This window comes from Jaculus jaculus, chromosome 8 (assembly GCF_020740685.1).
Source record: "Jaculus jaculus isolate mJacJac1 chromosome 8, mJacJac1.mat.Y.cur, whole genome shotgun sequence".
NCBI lineage: Eukaryota > Metazoa > Chordata > Mammalia > Rodentia > Dipodidae > Jaculus > Jaculus jaculus.
In genome coordinates, this window is record NC_059109.1 from 118,835,378 (window position 1) to 118,846,376 (window position 10,999).

Below are 10,999 nucleotides of genomic sequence, written 5' to 3' on the forward strand. Positions count from 1 at the left end.
TTCTATTATTTAAAATCTCGCTGTATTGAAATACTTCTTGATTCATTTATCCATTCCCCTACAGGCAGGCATTTAGGATGTTGCCAGTCTTTCTCTGACAGGCAAAGCTGTGATGACTCCTTCCTTACATAGAATTTCTCCAACCCAAGGTGGGAGACTTGTTTTCTCTAGAAATTTCTAAACATGACCTCCAGCAGGTCACAGGACTTGCCCACCCAGCTTTCTCCTAACATACGGCATTTCTCTCCAAAGTGGTTGTCTGAGAGTTTGGTGTGTGTCCCGAAGTTCTACTTTGCCTGTATTGACAGACCTTTTCCTGTCTGTTGGGTGGCTGTAAACTTCACCTCCTGGACGCTTTGTTTCCATTTCCCTGACAGTTCAGACACTGAGCATCTCTCTTCAACCAGCCAGTTGTCTGGGGTTCTTCCTATTTCCTTCAGCTTTTTGTATACGGCTTCCAAACTCAGAGTTTGAGAAATCCAATGCCTGGCCCGCCCTCCCTTGTTCAGACAGGAGCACCTGAAAATCACACTGGCCTCCAGGTAGCCTCCTGCTGTGGCTATTGCCCACACAAGAAGGGGAGCAATTTCTGCTGGCTAGAGGTGGTGTGCAGCTGCCCCGGAAGCAGCACATGACCGCGGCTGGTGGCTGGGGGGATGATGGCAATGGCAACTGAACAGAAATTGGTGGGAAAACAACAACAACAACAACAAAAATCCTATGCTTCAGTTGCCAGTTTCCAAAATATTACCTTGCTGCATTTTTATCTTTCTCTTTCTTTCTTTCTTTTTTTTAAAAAAAATATTTTATTTTTATTTATTTATTTATTTGACAGAGAAAGGGAGAGAGAGAGAGAGAGAGAGAGAATGGGCGCGCCTGGGCCTCCAGCCACTTCAAATGCACTCCGGACATGTGCACCACCTTGAGCATCTGGCTAACGTGGGTCCTAGGGAATCGAACCTGGGTCCTTTGGCTTTGCAGGCAAGTGCCTTTACTGCTAAGTCATCCCTCCAGCCCCCTCCCTTTTTTTTTTTTTTTTTTTTTTTGGTTTTTCAAGATAGGGTCTTCCTCTAACCCCAAGCTGACCTAGAATTCTCTATGATAGTTTCAGGCTGGCCTGAACTCACAACAATCTTCCTTACCTCTGCCTCCCAAGTGCTGGGATTAAAGGCATGTACCACCATGTCCGGTGGCTCTTCCTCCTCCTCCTTCTTCTTTTTTCCTTGGTGAATGTGTGCAAATGCACATGCATACATGCCATGACACATGTGTGGAGGTCAGAGGCCAACTTTGGGGTGTGGGCCCTTGCCTTCCACCTTGTTTGAGGCAGGAACTCTTTTTTGTTTGTTTGGTTGTTTTTCGAGGTAAGGTCTTACTCTAGCCCAGGCTGACCTGGAATTCACTATGTAGTCTCAGAGTGGCCTCAAACTCATGGCAATCCTCCTACCTCTACCTCCTGAGTGCTGGGGTTAAAGGGATGTGCCACCACACCTGGCTTGAGGCAGGAACTCTTGATCTCATTGCATTTGCCAGGCTAGTTGGCCCGTGAGCTTCTGGGATACTCTCCTGTCTCTACCTTCCATCTCTCCATTAGGATGCTGGGATTACAGAAGCCCACCATGGCTCTGGCTTTTACTTGGATGCTGGGGAACCAAACGTGAGTGCTCTGGTTTGAATGGCAAGCTCTTTATCAATTGAGACATCTCTCCAGCTAAGATACTAAGACATCCCCACTTTAAAGATAGGCTCTGAGGGATGGAGAGATGGCTCAGTGGTTAAGACACTTTCCTGCACAGCCTAACGATCTGGTTGCTAACCACCTGGGTTCAATTCCCCAGTACCCACATAAAGCCAGATGCACAAGGAAGTGCATGTGCCTGGAGTTTGTTTGCAGTGGTGGGAGGCCCTGGTGTGCCCATTCTCCTTGTCTGCCTCTCTCTACTTGTAAATAAATAATTTTTTAAAAAATTTTATTAGCATTTTCCATGATTATAAAAAAAGTCCCATGAAAATTCCCTCCCCCCCACTTTCCCCTTTGAAATTCCATTCTCCATGATATGACCTCCCCATCTCAATCATTGTACTTACACATATACAATATCAACCTATTAAGTACCCTCCTCCCTTCCTTTCTCTCCCTTTATGTCTCCTTTTTAACTTACAAATAAATAATTTTTTTTAAAGATAGGATCTTATGTATCCCAAAATGGTTTCTAACTCACTATGTAGCCAACGATGACCTTTAATTTTTGATCCTCCTGCCTCTACCTGTTGAGTGCTGGGATCGCAGGAATGCCCCACCACACAGGGGTATGGAGTACTGAGGCTTGAACCCAGGGCTTCGTGCATACTAGGTACGTGTTCAACCTACTGAGCTACGTCCTCTGCTGCACTGTCAGGCTCTCATGCCTCCAGGCCCAGCAATACCTTCCTCTTAGCCATTTCAGCGGCCTCTCTTCATTCATTCCTCAGACCTTCACTGAGTTCCTCTCAGGCCACTCCTCCCCAGGCACTGGAAATTCGTGGACAAGCCACCAGATCTGGTCTCTCGACAGCACTTACTCTACCGCTGTCCGTGGCTGCCATCACAACAGACATCATTTTCTCACAATTCCAGAAGTTAAAAGCTTGAGGTCAAAGTGATGGCAGGTCTCTTTCCTTCCATGATTTCTCTCCATGGCTTGTAGATGGCTTCCTTCCTCCCAGAGTTTTTTCTCTGCCTCTCAATCTCCTATTTTTAAATTTAATTTAGTTATTTAGTGAAGAGAGAGAGAGAGAGAATGGGCATGCCAGGGCCTCTAGCCACTGCAAACGCACTCCAGACACATGTACCATTTGGCTTTATGTGGGTATTGGAGAATTAAACCTGGGTCCTTAGGCTTTGCAGGCAAGTTCCTTAACTGCTAAGCCATTTCTCCAGCCCCCAATCTTCTCTTCTTATAAACTCATCAGGCCTATGGGATTAAGATCTACCTGTATGAACCCATTTGGCCTTAGTTACTCTTTCAAAGGCTGTATTAGTCAGAGTTTTTTGTTTTTTGGTTTTTCGAGGTAGGAACTCACTGTAGCTCAGGCTGACCTGGAATTCACTAGTCTCAGAGTGGCCTTGAACTCACTGCGATCCTCCTACCTCTGCCTCCCGAGTGCTGGGATTACAGGTGTGCGCCACCATGCCTGGCTTAGTTTTTAATCACTCTAACAGAATACCCGAGACAATGAACTCATAAAGAGAAAAAGGTTATTTTGGCACCCAGTCCTTCAGGTCCCAGTTGAAGATCACGTGGCCTCATTGCTCTGGGCCTCTGGCAAGAGAGACATGTCATGGTGGGGAACGTGGCAGAACGAAACCAGTTATGTGACAAATCAGGAAACAAATACAAAGAGGAAGAGACCAGGGTTCCACAATCGCCTTTGAGGACACAACCCTGGTGATGTAAGGACCTCCAATATGGTTCTGCGTCCTGAAGGCCTGTGAGATCGCCCAGTAGCATAGCCCAGTGGATTGTACTTAACACATTGGCCTTTGAAAGGCACACACATATCAAGCCACAGAAAAGACCCTCTTGGCAGACACAAATGCATTCTGAGGTTTCAAGGACAACGACTTCAATGTATAAACTTGAAAGTGTGGGTGTCTGGGGGGGGGCAACTCAACCATGACACTGTCTGATAGGAGAGGAAAGCATGAATGCTGTAATCACAACTAGATCTGACATTACAACCCTAGACCCTGGGGCTCTGCCTCAGTGTGTACTCTGAAGCTTTCCTTGAGAAGGTGACATTTGAGCTGTGACTTAAAAGTAGGGGTAGCTGGGCGAGGTGGCGCACACCTTTAATCCCAGCACTTGGGAGGCAGAGGTAGGAGGATCGCTGTGAGTTGGAGGCCACCCTGAGATTATATAGTGAATTTCAGGTCAGCCTGGGCTAGAGTGAGACCTTACCTCGAAAGATTCCCCCCACACACAAAAAAGTGGGGAGGGCTGGAGAGATGGCTTAGTGGTTAAGACATTTGCTTGTGAAGTCAAAGGATCCCAATTTGTTTCCCCAGGACCCACGTAAGCCAGATGCACAAGGGGGTGTATGTGTCTGGAGTTTGGTTGCAGTGGTTGGAAGCCCTGGCACACCCATTCTTTCTCCCTTTGCCTCTTTCTCTCAAATAAATAAATAATATGTACATATATTTTTAAAAAGTGGCAATAGCCAACCAGGCAGAGGGAACAGGATGTCCCATGAGATGGAAGTGCCTAGCTGAGCATCTGAGGGAAGCGAGTGGAGCAGGTCACAAAGGGAGGACATCAAGGGTGACTTTGGAGATGGTGGCCACTTGGCGCACAGGCAGGTTATCTGGGCGCCCGCAGTCTAAAGCTGAAGACGGCAGGCCACACCCTGGGCCTGGGACTCAGGCTCTCCAGAGCGTAGGAATCTACACTCCCCCAAACAGTTCTTTTACGATCTATTTTTTATTCATTTATCTATTTATTAGAGACAGACAGAGGGAGAGAGGGGTATAATGGGTGCCCCAGGGCCTCTCTAGCCACTGCAAATGAACTTCAGACACATGTGTCACCATGTGCATCTGGCTTACGTGGGGCCTGGAGAATCAAACCCAGGTCCTTAGGCTTCGTAGGCAAGTGCCTTAACCGCCAATCCAACTCTCCAGCCCCCATACTTTTTTTGTTTGTTTGTTCGAGGTACGGTCTCATTCTGGTCTACACTGACCTGGAATTCACTATGGAGTCTCAGGGTGGCCTCAAATTCACAGTGATCCTCCTATCTCTGCCTCCCAAGTGCTGGGATTAAAGGTGTGTGCCATCACGCCCGGTTCAAACATTTTAAAAAATATTTTATTTATTTATTTGAGAGAGAGAGAGAGAAAGAGAGAGAGAAAGAGATTGAGCATGCTACGATCTCTAGCCATACTGCAAACTCCAGATATATGCACCATCTTGTGCATCTGGCTCTATGTAGGTACTGGGGAATTGAACCTGGGTCCTTTGGCTTTGCAGGCAAGCACCTTAACTGCTAAGCCATCTCTCCAGCCCCTTTCCCAACCTTTTCATTGAGAAGAATATCAAAGCTCTAGAGAAGTTAAAATATATAAGCAACTTTTGAATTCCTTCCACTCAGACTCACCAATCCTTAACATTTCAGCTCATTTTCACTTCTCTCCCTCCCTCCCCTGTACTCAGTGTACATTTCCTAAAAATAAGAAATCTATGCTCTCACAACCACAAGTGCCAGTGTCATCTCTAAGAATATTCACACCAAGTTAAGCTAGGTGAGGTGGCTCATGACTGTAATCCCAGCAATTGGGAGGTGTGGCAAGAGGATCACCCCACAAATCTGAGGCCATCCTGGGCTACATCATGAGTTCCTGCACTACAGAGTGAGACTCTGTCTCAAATCTATAAAATAAAACCCCAAACAAACCAACACCAGTAGTTTGTCAACCATCTCATATACAGAAAACATCTAACTCTGGAGCTGCCCACACTTCTTTTATAGTTATTTTGAAAATATTTTTATTTTACTCAAAAGGGAGAGATGGAAAAAGGGAGAGAGAGAGAAAGAGAGAGAGAGAGAATATGTGTGTGTGTGTGTGTGTGTGTGTGTGTGTGTGTGTAGGCATACCACGGCCTCTTGCCACTACAAATGAATTCTAGACATCTGTAGTACTTTGTGTATCTGTCTTTATGTAAGTAAGTACTGGGGAATCCAACCAGGCTGGCAGGCTTTGCAAGCAAGCACCTGTAATTGCTGAGCCATCTCCCCAGCCTTCTCTCTCTCTCTCTTTTTGTTAAAGAATTAAAATTTTTTTATTTATTCGAGAGACTGAGAAGTAAAGAGAGAGAGAGGCAGATAGAGAATGAGTACATCTGGGCCAACAGCCACTGCAAATGAGTGCCAGGCACATGCGCCACCTTGTGTGCACCTGGCTTGTATGGGTCCTTGGTCCTTTGGCTTTGCGTGCAAGCACCTTAGCCACCAAGCCATCTTCCAGGCCTTCTCTTTTTATAGCTACTTACTTTTTATTTTTAAATCCAGAATCCATTTGAGGTGTACACATTATATTCATGTTTTGTTATGTCTGTTTAGTCTTCCTTTCTCCCACCCCCCTCCTTTTCTTTTTTTTCTTCCTTCTTCCTTATCCTTCCCTCCCTCCTTTCTTTTTCTCTTCTTTCCCTTCCTTTCTCTCTTCTTTGCCTTCCTTCCTTCCTCCCTCCCTGCCTGTCTCCTTCCTTTTCTCCCTCCCTCCTTTCCTCCTTCCTTCCTTCCTTCCTTCCTTCCTTCCTTCCTTCCTTCCTTCCTTCCTTCCTTCCTTCCTTCCTTCCTTCCTTCCTTCCTTTCTTTCTTTCTTTCTTTCTTTCTTTCTGAGACAGAATCTTATCTATCTATCCCAGATTGGCCTCAAGCTCAGGGTGATACTCCCACCTCGGTCTCCTGAGTGCTGGGATTATAAGTGTGAGACACTTTGCCCAGCTACTTTAGTCTTTTAACGTCTAGACTAACTCCCATTTTCAAAATTTTTTTTTAAAAAGGAGACACTAACCTTTAAAAGGAGATTCCAGGCTTGCAGAATGCCCCACATTCTAGATTTGTCTAAATTTTCCTCATGACTAAAATGAGGTTAAGTATTTTTGGCAGGAATATGACATAGAAGGCGCTGGGACATCTCATTGCATCATACTGGGACAGACAATGTCACACTGTCCCCTTCTGGGTGGTACCGAGTTTAAGCCTTCAGAGGTGACAGCTAGTGCGCTAACCCTGTTTGGTAGTAAACAATCTGTGGGGTTTGTTGGTCTCTAATTATTATTATTTCTTTTTGGTTTTTCAAGGTAAGGTCTCGCTCTAGGCCAGGTGGACCTTGATTTCACTATGTAGTTTCAGGGTGGCCTCGAACTCATGGCAATCCTCCTACCTCTGCCTCCTGAGTGCTGGGATTTGAGGCATGTGCCACCACTTTCAGTTTATTATTATTGTTTTTTAAACATTTTATTATTATTTATTTATTTGAGAGAGAGAGAAAGGCAGATAGAGAGTGGGGAGGCTGGAGAGATGGCTTAGCAGCTAAGGAGCTTGCCTGAGAAGCCTAAGAACTCAGGTTCAATTCCCCAGTACCCACATAAGCCAGATGCACAAGGTGGTGCATGCATCTGGAGTTTGTAAAAAAAAAAAAGAAGAAGAAGAAGAAGAAGAAAGAGAGAGAGAGAGAGAGAGAAAGAGAGAGAGAAAGAATGGGTGTGCCAGGGCCTCCAGCCACTGCAAATGAATTCGACACATGCGCCACCTTGTGCATCGGGCTTACATGGGTCCTGGGGACTTGAACCTGGGTCCTTTGGCTTTGCAGGCAAGTGCCTTAACCACTAAGCCATTTCTCCAGCCATCATCAGCAGCAGCATCATTATTATTAGTCTTTATCAGGGTCTTGCTGTGTAGCCCAGCCTAGTCTTAAATTTAAGCTCCTTCTGCCTCAGCCTCCCTGGTGCTGGTACCCCGGCATGTGCCACTGCACCCACCCAGCCTTGGTGTGATGTTTGGAACCCTGTTAAAACTCTGTCACCCAGTGAGTCTTCACTTGGCTGTTTCCTCAATCCACTATTAGTTCAGTGATTGGAAAGTGGAGCCCGCATGGTAAGTAAGTGCGCCTCCACATGCTTCTTCACATGCTGGGGGTGGGGGTGCTGGGGAGCCCCATTGAAGACAAAAATTAGGACTGCAGGGGCGTGAGGTGCTGCTACCATGACTGCTGAAGGCCTTTCGCTATGACGCGCTGTTAAAATGCACAAAGTCCTACCCTCCACCAAAGCACGAAGGGAGAGGCCAGGGCAGGCCTAGGAAGCAGCATTTCAACACTCTCCTCACCTCTTCTTCCCCAAACGATTCTGTGCTCAGTCAAGTATGAGGAAGAGGGATCCAGGCACAAGTCTTGAAGTCAAGTTGCATTTTCAACACATCTGGAAATTAATTAATTTTTTTTTTTTTTTTTGAAGCAGGATCTCATTCTAGCCAAGGCTGACACGGAACTCACTTTGTAGCCCAGGATGGCCTCAAACTCACGGCAATCCTCCTACTTCAGTCTCCCAAGTGCTGGGATTAAAGGTGTGTGCCACCACACCCCACAATTAATCAAATTTGAGGTAGTGTCTTGCTCTAGTCCAGGCTGACCCGGAATTTGCTTTGTAGTCTCAGGGTAGCCTCAAACTCGCAGCGCTACCTCTGCCTCCCCAATGCTGGGATTAAAGGCATGCACCACTGTGCCTGGCAATTTATTTATTTTTAAAATCTGTATGTGTAGGTTTAAAAAGAAACCCCCTGCCGGGCATGGTGGTGCATGTCTTTAATCTCAGCAGAGGTAGGAGGATCACCGTGAGTTTGAGGCCACCCTGAGACTACATAGTTAATTCCATATCAGCCTGGGCCAGAGTGAAAACCCAACTTAAAAAAAAAACAAAAAGGGCTGGAGAGATGGCTTAGCGGTTAAGCGCTTGCCTGTGAAGCCTAAGGACCCCGGTTCGAGGCTCGGTTCCCCAGGTCCCACATTAGCCAGATGCACAAGGGGGCGCACGTGTCTGGAGTTCGTTTGCAGAGGCTGGAAGCCCTGGCGCGCCCATTCTCTCTCTCTCTCCCTCTATCTGTCTTTCTCTCTGTGTCTGTCACTCTCAAATAAATAAATAAATAATTAAAAAAACAAAAAAAAAAAAAAAAAGAAAGAAAGAAAAAAAAAAGAAAGAAAGAAACCCCCAGTGACTGATTCAAATGGTCTGGGGTACAGTCTGAGTGCTAAAATATCTTAGAGATGGGGTTGGGAAGATGGCTCAGTGATTAAAGGCACTTGCTTACAAAGCTTGCTGGTCTGGGTTCAATTCTCCAGTTCCCACATAAAGCCAGACACACAAAGAGGCACATGTGTCTGGAGTTCTTTTACAGTGGCACAGTGCCCTGGAACACCCATACTCTCTCTCTCTGTGTCTGCCCCCATCTCTGTCTCTCTCCCTCTCTCTCAAATAAATAAACAAAACTATTTTAAAAATCTTGGGCTGGAGAGATGGCTTAGCGGCTAAGATATTTGCCTGCAAAGCCAAAGGACTTCCGTTCGCATGCATCTGGAGTTTGTTTTCAGTGGCTGCAGGCCCTGGGGCACCCATTCTCTCTCTCCCTCTCTCTGCCTCTTTCTCTCTCAAATAAATAAATACAAATATAGTACAAAAGGGCTGGAGAGATGGCTTAGTGGTTAAGCGCTTGCCTGTGAAGCCTAAGGACCCTGGTTCAAGGCTCGATTCCCTAGGACCTACATTAGCCAGATGCACAAGGGACACATGCGTCTGGAGTTCGTTTACAGTGGCTGGAGGCCCTTGCGCGGCCATTCTCTCTCTCTCTCTCTCTCTCTCTCTTTCTCTCTCTGTCTGTCGCTCTCAAATAAATAAATAAAAATAAACAAAAAAATTAAAAAATATATATATAGTAAAAAATAATCTTAAAGATGCTGGTCTTGGTAGCAAATTGAGGCCTGTAATCTCAGTCCTTGAGGAGGATTGCAAGTTCAAAAACTATCTCAGCTATTCCCTGGTCTCATTGCTATGGTTTGGGGACAGTCTCCACTATGCAGCTCAGGTTGACCTTTAACTTGAAGTAATCCTCCTGCTTCAGCTTCCTGAATGTTGGGATGACAGGTGTGTGCCACAACACCTGAGGGAAACCCTGTCTCATAAAAACCAAGTCAAGGGCTGGTTGTGGTGGTGCACACCTTTAATCCCAGCACTTGGGAGGCAGTTAGGATCACAGTGAATTCATGAGTTGGAGACCACCCTGAGACTACATAGTGAATACCTAGTCAGCCTGAGCTACAGTGAGATCCTACCTGGAAAAAAACCAACCACCCAAACAAAAACCCAAGTCAAAAAACTGAGAGGGCTGGAGAAATGGCTTAGCAGTTAAGTGCTTGCCTGTGAAGCCTAAGGACTCTGGTTGGAGGCTTGATTCCCCAGGACCCATCTTGACCAGATGCACAAAGGGGCGCAGGCGTGCCCGGCGTGCCCAGTCTCTTTATCTGCCTCTTTCTCTCTCAAATAAGAAAAAAGAAAAAAAAAAGAAAAAAGAAAAAACAACCACCAACAACAACCAAATAAACCTGAGAGATAGGCGTGGTGGCTCACGCCTTTAATCCTAGTGCTGGTGTGGGAGGCAGAGGTAGGAGGATCGCCGTGAGCTGGAGGCCAGCCTGAGACTACACAGTGAATTCCAGGTCAGTCTGGGCTAGAGTGAGACCCACGTTGAAAACCCAAAACAGACAGCAACAACAAAGTCTGCAGGGAAATGCAAAGCAGTCCATGCTCACTGTTACCGGCCGTTACAGCATTACAGGATCAGACCATCAGCTATTCCTAATCACCTGGGGTTCCCACCGTGCACACACGGCTTTAGGGAACAGGCGCAAGAGGTAGAAGAAAGGTCACTTCCCTCCAAAGCATGGGGACGTGGGAAAAGCACACACACACACAGACCCGAGCAAGCATTGGACAATCGGAGTTTTACAGAGCAGGAAGCTAGCCTGGGGAAGAGGAAGGGCCCGCCCAGCCTGCTCATGCCAGGGCTGGGGCTCTAACCTGGCATGCCTCTCTCTTCCCCCGGTGTTATTTCAGACCACGTGGCACTTGGCACTTCCGGTGCTCTGTGCTCGGCTTGCAGCCAACAGCATCACCAAGGACATCAGCATGGAGACAAGAACCACCTAGTTAGGCTAAGGCAGGCCAGGTCGCAGAGTGAGTTTCTACTGAGGGAATGAACCAACTGGTCAACCTAGAACCAAGGTAGGCTGACCTGGAATTCACTCTGTAGTCTCAGGGTGGCCTCGAACTCACAGCGATCCTCCTACCTCTGCCTTTTGAGTGCTGGGATTAAAGGTGTGCGCCACCATGCCTGGCTTAAGTCTATATTTATAGATATTAGTGATTCAGATTTTACATGCTGGAGCCAACTCATTTCTTTTTTTTTTAAA